The sequence below is a fragment of the Vipera berus genome (genome assembly GCF_964194415.1).
Source record: "Vipera berus genome assembly, chromosome: 6".
Classification (NCBI taxonomy): domain Eukaryota; kingdom Metazoa; phylum Chordata; class Lepidosauria; order Squamata; family Viperidae; genus Vipera; species Vipera berus.
In genome coordinates this window covers 48,396,060-48,411,237 of record NC_138208.1, presented here as the reverse complement: position 1 = coordinate 48,411,237, position 15,178 = coordinate 48,396,060, and positions in this window count along the sequence as shown.

Below are 15,178 nucleotides of genomic sequence, written 5' to 3'. Positions count from 1 at the left end.
GTCGTGTCCAACCCATCGCGACCCTATGGACAACGTTCCTCCAGGCCTTCCTGTTCTCTACCATCTTCTGGAGTCCATTTAAGCTCACACCTACTGCTTCAGTGACTCCATCCAGCCACCTCATTCTCTGTCGTCCCATTCTTCTATTGCCCTCAATCTTTCCCAGCATTAGGCTCTTCTCCAGTGAGTCCTTCCTCCTCATTAGGTGGCCAAAGTATTTGAGTTTTAGCTTCAGGATCTGGCCTTCTAAAGAGCAGTCAGGGTTGATCTTCTCTAGGACTGACCGGTTTGATCGGCTTGCAGTCCAAGGGACTCGCAGGAGTCTTCTCCAGCACCATAGTTCAAAGGCTTCAATTCTTTGGCGCTCAGCCTTTCTTATGGTCCAACTTTCACTGCCATACATTGCAACTGGGAAGACCATAGCCTTGACTATACGCACTTTTGTTGACAGGGTGATGTCTCTGCTTTTTAGTGTGCTGTCTAGATTTGTAATATTAGTAATAGTAGTAGTTATTCAAAAGAAAAATAACAAAGAGTTTGTGAGGTAAGTTAAATTACTGCCCAGGGTTGCCCAGTGAAAATAAGAATTTGGATTACTTTCCTTTGTGAAACTATTAGAGTAGGTATTGCAGAATTACTTGCCCTATAGCCTGATACCAAAGAAACATAGAAAATTCTTCTTTTCTAAAGGCAATGACTTAATATGAACAAGCAGTGCTTTTCTATACTTCTCTGATCACTAGTCCTTGTCTCATATTGACAGAATTAAATGAACCACAGAACTTGTTTTTCTGCACTGCTTGACATCAAAATCAGGAACTGTAGCTTATGTTGGGCTTAATGAGTTTTAGTTGGCCATAGAGAACAAATCTTGGCTTTCAACTTAGATTTGTCAAGATCAAAGCTCTAAAATATTCCCTTACCTTTTTGGGCTTTAGAATCCATTTTACTGTAGATGACACTGAGCTTAAGCCTTAGAGGATCATTCATTTGTCAGAAAATGAATGTTTTTATAAACTGTCAACAGGGTGTATATGTTTAGACTGAAACATAAGATCTCTATGTTATCATGTTTCAGAGAACTATTCAGTTATAAAAAAGCCAACATGCTTGAATGGCCTAAAAGATCTAAAACAAATAATAGTCAATGTTGAATTGAAAACGGAAATGAAAAGCAACAATATAGAAAAGTTGTTTTTGCAAGATATATTTTTTTCTCAGACCAGCTGGTTTTTCCAGCAATGAATTCCAACTAGAGTCTATCCTTTTCTGCAGTATCTTAAATACTCATTATTAAAATGCATTTTAGTTATCATATGCCATTGGTTTCCCAGTGAATATTTACTTTATAGGAAAACAGTTCAGAATTCAGCCTGAAAAACTTGAAGGGATGAATCTAGTGGAAGAGGGGAGAATAGGAATAATTTGTCTTCCTGAGGTGTTTTGTCTCTATACTGCTAATTAATACATTGTTGATTAAGGCCAAGTGTTGGAGACAGCTATATTTCAGGATGTGACAGCTTTTCCATTATAAATTTATTTATAAACCAAAGAATATTGTAGCATTATTTCATAAACTATTCATTAAATTTATCAAAAGGGAAAGACCAATTATTAACACACAAAATCAGGTGGATGTCACTATTCAGTAATGGACATACCATCTCCTTTCCAGTGAATTTTTAAAAGTTAATCTGCTTTCTAAATTACATCCATCATTATCTATTATGTTAAATCATTTTCCCTTTTCATTCTATTGAAGCTGGTTCATTGATTAAAAACTTAAAGGTCGATGATGGAACCATTTCTGCATTACTGGGGCTTAATATTTGGCTGCTGAAAGTGTATTTTTTTCTAAAACTGTCTCCAACAGGTAGGAGAATGTCTATTATGAATTATAAATAAGGTGGCAGCTTTACCCTGAGACTTGTTGTGAGAGACCATAGGGAAACAAATGGAAAGGGAGTAGGTGTAAACTGTTAAGAGATGGAAGGCAACTTATTATAAATGACAATTTAGCTCAGGTAGCAAGAAAACAGGAAAGAAGCATTTCAAATCATTCAGAGAAACTCCACTTTAATTAACTCACAATAAATGAGACTGGAGATTCTACTTATAGTTCCCAAATTGAGGTCAAGCTCCTGCAGCACTGCAAGGTGAAGGAAACAAGAACCACACAAATTTCAGGATGGTATCTTTAGTGCTTCCTTGGAAACTATATGAGGAATTTCCATCTTCTTCTTCTCTCTTTTATTCTTTTCCTCCATTCTTTAAAAGGGATTACTGAATGGCAAGAAAGATATGGTACTGGTATGTAAGTGAAGAATGTGGTCTTTTGGACAGAACATTTTATACAATTTTTAATTGATCAACAATATTATGTCTGTATTTGTGACAAAAGTGCCTACAAAGCTAACCAAAGGGTTGAAAGGATTTGCAGGTGACAACACCATTGCCTAGGGGATGCCTCATTGCCAAAAAATAATGAAATCTTTGAGGATGCTCCTTTCATGTCCCCCATCAACATTGTAACAATACTGATAAAAATGTTCTTCAATGTTGCACAACCTATGAAGTATCTCTTTTGAAATCATTAAAGCAGCCTCATTTTTTTCTGGAAGCAATATCTGTCTGATTCCATATTTGTTTCCATACGCAGCCATATCATGTCTTCTTTTGTCCCCAGTGAAGTGAAATGCCTGAAAAGGTAAACAAAACCAGCTTCTGTAGCAGTTACTCAAAGCTGAAAAAGTATGTACATTTTCTACAGAATAGTATGAAGCAGTAGCCCTAAATCTATACATCTTAATGGACATGGCATTGACACAGATGGATATATATGCAGATCCCCCATGAAAGCAACTTTTTAGGATATTAACCTGCTAAACTATGGAGAAGATCCTTCATTTTGTAAGTGTAAAAGCATTTTCAGAGCTTAGTCAACAAAGTCAAAGGTTATTGTTTACACAGTGACTTGAAGAAAAGAGTGGCACTCTTATATACTTCTGTTTCATGTTTAATAGAGAAAATAACTATTCTCTTAGAAATCCTTTTAATCCATCAGATACTGACAGACTAGAAATTATTTTCAGAGATGTAGGCGTAACAATGCCTCAATCTTTCTAGCATGCTTTATGTCAGAGGAATATACATACTTATTAACTATGTCTACTTAGTCACTTCGACATTGTGGAAGTAAAGATTTTTGTGAACTCTTATTAAAGCTCTCATTTTCCATAATTAAGAATGATCCATCAGATCCATTGTATTTTCAGATTTGCTCTAATACAGCAATTGTTAATAGAACAGCTATTAAGAAATAGTTTAGATTCACTAATAATACAAATCTACTTTAAAAAGCTAGAGATGTATTTTTTAAAAACAGGAAAATGATGCAGAATGAAGTTAAAATGTTGATGATATAAATTGAACTAAAGTCATAGTACTGCAAATATGTATCTAAAATTATGTAAAATATTCATCTTAAACAATTTGAAAAATAAAACAAAATGTATAACTATTTTGAAGAAAAGTGAACAAATTTCTTTGGGTTGGTGATCACATTTGGAATTTCAACAATATATGGTGGAAACTATCACAAAAATAACTGTCCTGAGGCTTGCTTATTTATAAAATTATCATGATGGACAAGAGTAGTTGCAAAACTCTGTTAAGCAGAACATGGCTCTGAGGACCAAAACTCATGTCTTCAGGATGTGCTCTACCATTTTAGTCTTTTCTAGACAATTAGGCAAAGTTCCACATAAAAACATTATTTTCCAAGAATGGATCCTCTTTAGGCGCAGGGGCAATCTTGTCAGTAAGGAGAAAGTTAGTGGCCAACTCTTTGTACAGTTGCCTGTTAACTTCCCTTCAACATTAAGAAAACTAAGATCATGGCATCCGGCCCTCTCAATTCCTGGCAAATAGATGGGGAAGAAATGGAGGTAGTGACAGATTTTATTTTCCTGGGCTCCAAGATCACCGCAGATGGGGACTGCAGCCAACAAATTAAAAGACGCTTGCTCCTGGGGAGGAAAGCTATGGCAAATCTAGACAGCATACTAAAAAGCAGAGACATTACCCTGCCAACAAAAGTGCGTATAGTCAAGGCCATGGTTTTCCCAGTTGCAATGTATGGCTGTGAAAGTTAGACCATAAGAAAGGCTGAGTGCCAAAGAATTGAGGCCTTTGAACTATGGTGCTAGAGAAGACTCCTGAGAGTCCCTTGGACTGCAAGGAATTCAAATCGGTCAGTCCTAGAGGAGATCAACCCTGATTGCTCTTTAGAAGGCCAGATCCTGAAGTTGAAACTCAAATACTTTGAGTTTCACCTAATGAGAAGGAAGGACTCACTGGAGAAGAGCCTAATGCTGGGAAAGATTGAGGGCAATAGAAGAAGGGGATGACAGAGAATGAGGTGGCTTGATGGAGTCACTGAAGCAGTAGGCATGAGCTTAAATGGACTCCAGAAGATGGTAGAGGACAGGAAGGCCTGGAGGAACATTGTCCAGGGGTTGTGATAGGTCAGACATGACTTCACAACTAACAACAACAACTTCCCTATTTTTTAAAATAAAATACTTAAAACAATAATGCCACCTTGGATGCAGGAGGATACTAGGGTCCACAAGAATAATATTGCCTATTCCTGAAACAATGCACAAAATTAGTAGCGTTGATAAAAATAGTCCAGGTTATCCACCAGCAGTACAAAAGTAGGGTTTCACAAGTTCTTTTGGTCTTTTTTATTATTTTCTTTGTTTATAGAGCCCTTTCTTATGTTTTACAATGCCATATTTCTTGTTTTTTCCACAATTGTGCATGATTATCCATATCTGAATCAGTTTTCTCATTGGTCTATCACTTTAATGATAGAATTATGCAGATGAATTTCTTCTAATTTCAACTATACATTAAAGTGTTACACCGATCCACTAATATATTCTCTGTAAGCCACCTAGTGATTGAGCTGGCTTAAAAGAAGATATAAATGCAGATGTCATGGTTCCAACAGATGAAACTAGGTCCTGCTACTTGCTGGGGATGAGTGGCTCGCCTGGTGGCAGTGAGGCAGCCATGTGTGCTCGCTCATTGGGTGGGCTAAAATTTCCTGTAACATCTGTTGAATCATTGGGGGGCTTGGCCCTATAGGTAGCCTCACAGTTCTCATTCCTTTCTCCCACCAGATAAACAGCTTCCATTTGTCCAACCAGGCTAACTCTAGGATCACAGCCTCAGTCATTTTTGGAGCCATCAGGAAGCAAATAAACTCCCAGTGCTCACCTATTTCTAGGTGTAGGAGCTTGGTTAATTGCGTGATTAAAGTCCCTCCCATCAGGGAGCCATTGGCTTGCTGAAACCTCACAGGTTTGTAGAGCATTTTTGCTCATATGCCCAATTTCATGGCAAATGGCAAGCTAATGATGCATCGGGAGCATCCAGAATCAACTAGCACATTTAAATCTACTTGTGACCCCAACTTAGGGATTTTGAGTTTGGCAGGTAGTGAGAAAGGTGGGACGTGTCTACTCACCATCGGGTCATTCTCTCCTTCCTCATTGCTGTTGAAAGAAGGTAGAGTGGGGGCAGATCCAGCCTGAGTCCCGGTGTCCTCCTGTTTGGGAGATGTGACTTGGGCAATAGGCTCCTGTGTGATCCAGTTTGATTTCTCTCTCGTTGGCTGCTGGACAGGTTTCTTTCTCACTACTGGTCCCAGTCTATTCTGCTTTTTTGGGGTAGGGAACATGGCAATTCACTGTGTGATGTCCCTGCACTTCATTGGTGGGCCTTCAGGTGGCTTGGGTCTTTCAGCAGTCACAGCAGTTTGAGGTTTTTGAGGAGGTGGTTGTTGCTTGGGTTGCTCTGGCCTCAGCTTGGCTTCAGGTGGGGGAGACTTCTTATAGCAGACGAACTGAACGTCTAGTCTTACTGCTGCCTGCAGCTGATCAGGTACTGCTCGATAGATGCAGGCCTGAAAGAGGTGATCATCTAACCCTTCTTTGAAGGGATGGACTAGGGACTGCTCAGGCCACCTCTCTATGCAACCAGCTATCTTGCAAAACTCTTGTACGTACTCCAGAGCAGGCCTGCCAGCTTGTTTTATCTTATGGATTTGTTCTTCTGCTTTGAGGGCAATGGATTTGTCCTCAAGTCTTGTTCTCAGTCCTAGGAGGAAGAGGTGGGGGTCCTCCAATTCAGGGGCTTTCTCGTTAAATAAACTGTTCAGCCATTCAGATGTTTCTCCCTCTAAGCTGATGCAAGCACATCGACCATAGCAGTTGGGTCTGGGTAGAGATAGGCACAGTGGTTCAAATGAGAGTGCACTTGGTTGAGAAAAAAAAATCAGCTTCTCTGGGTCCCCATCGAAGGTTGCTCTGGAACAATCAATGGCTGTAGGGCCCCCCACTGTGGCTGTTGCACCCCCATTTGCTGCTGGCCCCACCCTGGCTGCTGATTGAATGGCTGCTGCAATAGAACACAGTCAAATAAGAGCCTTTGACTTTAAGAGAGCTAATTTCAACAAACTTAGAGAGAGCTTGGGAAGGATTCAATGGATGAGAATCCTCAAGGGGAAAACAACTCAAGAAGCTTTGGAAATTTTGAAAAGTGAGATAATAAAAGCCCAGTATAGCACAATACCAATAAAGAAGAAAAATAACAGCGCTCAAAAGAAACCAGCATGGCTGCATAAAGAACTCTCTGATAAATTGAAACACAAAAAGAACAAGTATAAAAAGTGGAAAGAGGGGCACATAACTAAGGCAGAATATCAACAAATAGCTTGAGCCTGCAAAGATGAAGTGAGGAAAGCTAAGGCTCAAAATGAACTAAGGCTTACAACAAAAGTAAAAAATAACAAAAAAGCTTATTTTAACATGTAAAAAACAAGAAAAAAGTTAAGGAAATGATTGGTCCACTAGTGGGAGAAAGTGGCAAGGAGGTGACAAGCAACAGGGAGAAAGCAGAACTACTCAACTTGTTTTTTGCATCCATATTTACACAAAGGGGGGGAAGTCCAACCTATCGAAAACAGTCCCATAAAAAACAGATTAGAAACACAAGATAGGCAAGAAAATGGTAAGTGAGCACCTGTCCACTCTAGATGACTTCAAATCATCAGGACCAGATGGACCTGGCAGATGTGATGTCAGAACCACTGAACTATATTTTTCAAAGATCCTAGAGCACTGGGGAACTACCAGAGGACTGGAAAAGAGCTGATGTAGTTCCCATCTTCAAAAAAGGACATATCAGTCTCACCTCAATACCTGGGAAGATCTTGGAAAAGATAACCAAGCAATGAATCAGCAAACACCTAGAGGCAAATAAAGTAATTACCAAAAGCCAACATGGGTTTGTCAAAAACAGATCATGCCAGACAAATCTTATTGCATTCTTTGACCAGGTGACAAAATTAGTGGACCTGAGAAATGATGTGGATATAATATACTTCGACTTCGGTAAGGCATTTGTTAAAGTAGACCACAACCTACTACTTGATAAGATAGAAAAATGTGGGTTAGACAGCATTGCCACCAGATGGATTCATAGCTGGCTGACCGGCTGGAATGGGGAATGTTTAATGAAGAGAAGGACGAGGGGTGACATGATAGCAGTGTTCCAATATCTCAGGGGCTGCCACAAAGAAGAGGGAATCAAGCTATTCTCCAAAGCAGAAAGGAGAAACTTCCTGAGTGTTAAAACAATTAACCAATGAAACAACCTGCCTCCAGAAGCGTTGAATGCTCTCATCTTCCTCAGAATACACAAGCCCCACAACCACCTCAAGGTAGTGCCTCACTGGGGGATTATTATATAAATCTTTTATTCATAAAACATGAAACTCAGTCAATTGAACACTCAAATTGACTGGCACTAATGGTTGACACGGGTTGCTGCCAGCATCCTAGGCAGGGCTTTTTTTCTCATAGAACGCTCAGAATGGAGTTCCGGCACCTTTTTTGGATGGAACCTTGTAGGGTAGGCAAGGCAGGTTGTATGACATGTGTGAGTTCCGGCACCTTTTTCTTTTACAAAAAAAAGCAGTGATCCTATGTATCAACCAGGTATCTCCTTAAAATGTAAGATGTTCCGAGTAGCACAGTTTTTTTGTAGCTTTGTTGGAGTTATTGCAGGAATCTACAATTTCTTGATGTATTTTGCAAAGTTTTTGGACATAGTTCCCAGTGCCCCGATGACAATGGGTATCACTGTTACACATTTCATCCATAATCTCGCAGTTTTGATGGCCAGGTTGTGGTATTTTGTAATTTTTTCCAGTCCTTTTTCTTTGACTCTGGCATCTCCTGGTATAGCGATATCAATCAACTGTATGCTTCGGTTCTCTATGACTGCGATATCTGATGTGTTGTGTTCCAAATAACGATATGTCTGTATTCGGATGTCCCACAAGATCTTCAACCTCTCATTCTCAACAACTTTTTCCATCCTATGTTCCCACGACTTTTCGGACACAGGCAAGTCGTATTTTTTACACAGTGCCCAGTGGATTAGTTTAGCAACTCAGTCATGTCTAGCTTTGTAATCAGTTTGCGCGATTTTGCTGCACTTACATATTAAATGTGAAACAGTTTCAACTTTGTTGTTGCAAAGTCAGCAATTTGGATTGTCAGTAGATTTTTGTATATTCGTGTTCATGGCATTAGTTTGTAGTGCTTGTTCTTGAGCAGCCAGTATTAAGCCTTCCGTTTCTTTCTTGGTGGTTCCCATCTTAAGCCATGCCCATGTCAAGTTGTTATCACATTTTCCTTCAATACTTTTCAAATGTTTCCTTTTTGTTCTGCGGGATACAAATTGTTTTCCATCAGATGATTGAATACTGAATTTGCCAATATTCTTGTAAAAAGTTTAAACGTTGTTGGTAGACAAGTAATTGGGTGGTAGTTCCTTGGTTCTGTGCTCTTTTCAGGGTTTTTCATTATCAAGTATGTTCAACCAGCTGTTAACCATTCTTCACTTGTGGCATTTTGAAGCATTTCATCAAACTGAGTGGCCATGCAGTGATGGAGGCTGGTGAGGTGTTTCAACCAGTATCCATGCTGCTTGTCCAGGCCAGGTGCACTCCAGTTCCTGACATTCTGTACTTGTTTTGCAACCATATCTGTGGTTATTACAATATTCTCTATTTTGTTTTGTGTTGCTTGTTTTTGGATATATTTGATCCAGGAGGCAGTTTTATTATGTTCCACTGGGTTTTCCCACAGTTCTTTCCAAAAGTTAAAGGTTTTTTCTTTACATGGTAGAACAGTAGTTTGGACTTTTAGTAGTTTGGATTTTTGTCAAGTGACCGATAGAAGAGGTGCTTGTTTCTTCTGAACTGGACGTTTTCACAATATTGTTTTATTCGTCCTTCATATCTTTCAATTTTCTTTGCTCTTGCTATTACACACCATTTTAGGTTGTCCATGATTTTCGTTACTGTTTTTTCCTCCAAGTTATATTTTTTGTGTAAACTATTTTTCAGTTTTTTGTTCTTAAGTTTTCCTTCTTTCAAGTATTTCAATTTGCTGACATCTCCTCGTAGTTTTTTTGTTTTATTTTCAAGTCGAATTTTTCACTTTGGTGTTCCACTGGGTTTCTTTTTTGTCATTTTATAACCCAATTCTGCAGTTATAACGGCGGCTGTACTGTACATTAGTTGGTTTGTTTCATACAGTGTGCTGGATGGGATGAAAGTTAAAATGTTGTTCACAGCTTTTAGTAATTTTTTCACTCGTTTGCTATGCACTTCACAGATGGCAGGCAGTCTTTTGCTTTCTGTGTTTTCTTTGATGTGTTTTTCAATCTTTTCTTTCAGCATTTTCACTAGATTACTTAGCTGTACATTTTTGAGTTGTTGCACAGGGGAATCTTCATCCTGTGTGGCAGCTTCTTCCGCTGGTTGGTCAGTTTGTTGATCAGTTTGTTCAGGTATTGGAACAATTTCTTCAGCCTGTTCATCATCATTGCTTGTTGTTTTCTTTTTAGCCAATGTTCCTAGATGTTGAATTTCCACATCTGTAAAAACTTTGTATCTCCTTAAAATGTAAGATGTTCTGAGTAGCGCAGTTTTTTGTAGCTTTGCTGGAGTTATTTCAGGAATCTGCAATTTCTTGATGTATTTTGCAAAGTTTTTGGACATAGTTTCCAGTGCCCTGAAGACATTTGAAGCTCCACAGGGCTGTATTATCAATTGGTGTCCCAAAATAGCTTTGGCATATATATACTGAATATATCAAAGCTGCTTCGGCAGAGCAATTAATAATAATAATAATAATAATAATAATAATAATAATAATAATAATAATAATAATAATAATAATAATAATAATAATAATAATAATAATAATAATAATAATTTAATTTTTATACCGCCCTTCTCCCGAAGGACTCAGGGCGGTGTACAGGGCAGTACAATAAAATACAATATATAAAAATTAAAAGAAATATTAAATACAGTAGCCCAATTAAATAGATTAATACAAAATGTTAAAATACCCCTAAACCCATCAGACCAGGCCGGCTTGTTCAAATAAATATGTTTTTAGGTCACGTCGGAAGGAGCGAAGGTCGGGAGCCATCCGGAGCTCCACCGGTAAACGGTTCCAAAGGTCTGGTGCGCCCACAGAGAACGCCCTCCCCCTGGGGGCCGCCAGTCGACACTCTTTGACCGACGGCACCCTAAGGAGGCCCTCTCTGTGGGAGCGCACTGGATGAAGGGAAGTTGATGCCGGCAGCAGATGCTCCCATAAGTAACCCGGACCCATGCCATTTAGGGCTTTATAGGTCATAACCAGCACCTTGAATCTTACCCGGAGGACAACCGGAAGCCAATGCAGCTCACGGAGTAGAGGTGTTACATGGGAGTATCGGGAAGCCCCCACCACCACTTGCGCGGCTGCATTCTGCACCAGCTGGAGCCTCCGAGTAGTCCTCAAGGGCAGCCCCATGTAGAGAGCATTGCAGTAGTCCAAACGGGAGGTCACGAGTGCATGAGTGACTGTGCGCAAGGCATCCCGGTCTAGATAGGGCCGCAACTGACGCACCAGGCGAACCTGATGTTTTACCCTTTGGTAAAACATTTTGGTTTCTTCAGGTAGAACAGCATGCCTTTGCACGGTGAAATACTTCATTCAGGGAGCGCAAGTCTGAACTATATATCAGACAATTATACCAAAGATTTCTTCCACAGAAATGGAATAATTTGCTGACATCATTCCTGTTATACAAAGCATTTCAACAATACATGAGTAAAATGTTTAGATCCTAGTTATTTATAATGCTTAGTATAAAATATATGTTATGATCTCAGTTAAAACATAATAATGTTCCAGTTATCTTGTCTGTACATTTGTTTGTTTAATGGGTTTATCCATCAGATTGCTAATATCTGGGGTAGGATTACAATTCTGGGAGTAAGTTTACAATCCTCAGAAACCACTGGGCATGCTAGCTGCTGGAATAGAAGTCAGAAGTATCCATGGAGTACCAAGTTTCCCACCCCATTTCTATATAGAACAAAACTCAGAACAGATAACAGTTCAGCAAGGCATCAGGAATGGCAGTAGCAAGCCATTTCTAATGACCCACCATTTACATTGGATAAGTGAAACCTAAAATAACAACAGAATCATGCTTTTCATGAACTTTATGTGTCTTAAACAAAGCTTAATAACTACCATATTGGTATCTTCCTAATAATATTTTCAAAGAAAATGCATTTGAAGTTAATGCCTGAATCACACTGCAGTATTCTATATATGCTGATTCTCTTAATCAAAGCAACCTGATGTTTCATTTTTGTGAAAAAAAGAATGGACACCACATTGGCAGTGAAAAAATGGATGTGTGCCACATTAACCATACAAACTAATACTTTTCAGGATTATTACCCAGGCATCTCACTTAATGAAAAATGCATTGAAATGCTTTTGCTGAAAAACCACTGATAATGCAGCCATCAAAGGACCTGTGTAAATTTAGCAGAAGTGTATTATATTCCAAGGGAAAAAGGGAAATAAACCAGAGAATCAATACAATTACAATAAGAAAATATGTCACAGAGTTTAAGGAAACAGCTGAGAGCTTAGAAAGAAAAGTGCACGATAAAAATAGTAAAAATGTTTGTGTCACTGAAAATAAAAACAAGCATGATGGCATAAATGGACATGGATTACTGTCCTTTTCGCCATGTGGATCCAATAGACGACAGCTCATAAAAATTTCTGCAGTCATAACATTTGCTTTTATTTAATACATGCGGTTGTCACTGCAATAATCTATTGTAGTCATTCTTAATGAAAATATGATGGTTGGGGATTTTAGAGGACTAGGTAGTGATAATTCCTGTTTATGTCCGACTTCTTCACAGCTCTCACATATCAGCTAAAATAACTCTAATACTTCTCAGCTGTTGTAATTTTGCATCCTTAAGGAAACATACAATGCTATATAATGAAAATAATGATAACAATAACAATAATAATGAAGTTGGAAGGGACCTTAGTCCAACCCCCTGCTTGGGCAGGAAACCCTATACCATTTCAGACAAATGGCTGTCAGTCTCTTCTTAAAAACTTCCAGTGTTGGAGCATTCACCACTTCTGGAGGAAGGTTGTTCCATTGATTAATTGTTCTAACTGTCAGGAAGTTTACGTTTATTTAAGTGATTGTCCACTAGGACTCCAAGATCCCTCTCACAGTTACTACTATTGAGCAAGGTACCCCCTATGCTATACCTGTACATTTGGTTTTTCTTGCCTAAATGTAGAACCATACTTTTTTTCACCATTGAATTTCATTTTGTTATATAGCACCCAGTGTTTCAGTTTGTTCAGATCCTCCTGTATCTTAAGCCTATCTTCTGGAGTGTTGGCTATTCCTGCCAACTGGGTGTCATCTGCAAATTTGATGAATTCCCTATGTATCCCCTCATCCAAATTATTAATGAAGATGTTGAAGAGCACTGGGCCTAGAACAGAGCCCTGGGGCACCCCACGACACACTTCCCTCCATGTAGATGCAGTTCCATTGAGGACCACACACTGAGTACGGCTGGTCAGCCAGTTACGAATCCATCTGGTGGTAATGCTGTCTAACCCACATTTTTCTATCTGATCAAGTAGTAGGTTGTCATCTACTTTATCAAATGCCTTAATGAAGTCCAAGTAAATTATATCCACAGCATTCTTCTGGTCCACTAATTTTGTCACTTGGTGAAAGATTGCAGTAAGATTTGTCTGGCATGATCTGTTTTTGACAAACCCATGTTGGCTTTTAGTAATGACTTTGTTTGCCTCTAGGTGTTTGCTTATTTGTTGTTTGATTATCTTTTCCAGAATCTTCCCAGGTATTGAGGTCCAGCTGATAGGTCTATAGTTTTCTGGATCTATTTTTTCCCTTTTTTGAAGATGGGAACTACATCAGCTCTTTTTCAGTCCACTGGTAGTTCCCCAGTGCTCCAGGATCTTTGAAAAATATAGTTCAGTGGTTCTGAGATCACACCTTGGGGTGTGATCTTGGGCTGTAATCCATCTGGTCGTGGTGATTTGGACTCATCTAGGCTGGATAGGTACTCACCATTTTCTTGCCTATTTTAACTTGTGTTTCTAATCTATTTTTTATGGGACTGTTTTTGATAGGTTGGACTGTTTTTTCCCTTTGTGTAAAGATAGAGGCAAAAAATGAGTTAAATAGTTCTGCTTTCTCCCTGTTGCTTGTCACCTTCTTGCCACTTTCTCCCACTAGTGGACCAATCATTTCCTTAACTTTTTTCTTGTTTTTTACATGTTGAAAGAAACTTTTTTGTTATTTTTGACTTTTTTTGCAAGCCTTAGTTGATTATGAGCCTTAGCTTTCCTCACTTCATCTTTGCAGGCTTGGACTATTTTGCTGATATTTTGCTTTAGTTATGTGCCCCTCTTTCCACTTTTTATACTTGTCCTTTTTATCTTTCAATTTATCAGAGAGTTCTTTATGTAGCCATGCTGAGTTTTTTTTGAGAGCTGTTATTTTTTGTCTTTGTTGATATTAAGTTTTTTTTATTCAATTTAAATGACTCTTTGAGGGTTTTTTGATGCAGTTTCTACTAATATGGACTTCTAAGAAATTTAATTCTTTTACCTACCCTCAGACAAAATCATTATTTATTTCATCTCTAACTTGTCCAAGCAAGAGATGCTAGGAAGATTACATTAGTGAACAACAATTTTTAAAAATCCAATAAAACAACATATAACAATGTAGTATCAAAATAAAAGAAAAAGAAGCAATATCATTACTTAAAAACATTTAAAAATAGAAAATGCCAGCGATATGCTCAAGGATAGTTTGAAATCAAGGAGGGAAGGAGGCAGTCAAATCTTCAGGGATGCTGTTTCATAAGACTAGGACAGTCAGAGCAAAAAAACTGCTTTTCTCTTTTACAATATAATTTTGATTGATGAAATTTTAACAAGATAAAAACAATATTGTAAAAGAAAATAATAGTAACTAAGTAAGAAAGATCATAGAAATAATAGAAATAGAAAAGGGAAATAAACATAAAAAGGGAAAGAAGAAAAGATTATAAAAAAGTAGCTTCCAATATTTTTTATAGCGGTTATAAATGAATTTCTATTTTGTAAGACTGCATCATATTTTCCTTCTTTCATAAGCTACTTTCTAATTTTTTTCCCCTATAGCTTTTCAGTAGACACCCGCTAGCATAGTCAGTATTTATCACATCCTCAATTAACAATGAGCCAATGTTTGCCTTTCAAATGAAATAAATTCTTATGATTTCTATCTCTGACAAGACCAAGAAGCTGAAGATGAGGGAAAGCTTGCTTTTCCTGTTTAAAGACTTCTCTTAAAATCACAATAAGCTTTGAAGTAAATTGCAAACCTAATAATTGGAGCCAAGGAAAGGTCAAAGTCAGACACTATTCGTTCTGCTTCAATCACTTTATCTTATTTAAAGAGCTGTTTACAGAAAGAAATAACTTGGGGACTTTTAAAATTATTTAGCTAATTTGTCTTGACTTTTAAGAAACTGAACTGAGCATTGAGAAATCATGTGATAAAACACCTAATATACAATTTAGGCAGCATGCCTTACTTCAGAAGAGTATTAATCTAGAAATAAAGTCAATTTCTTTAAAAACAAACAATGAAACTTATTTGTTCCCTAGGTTCA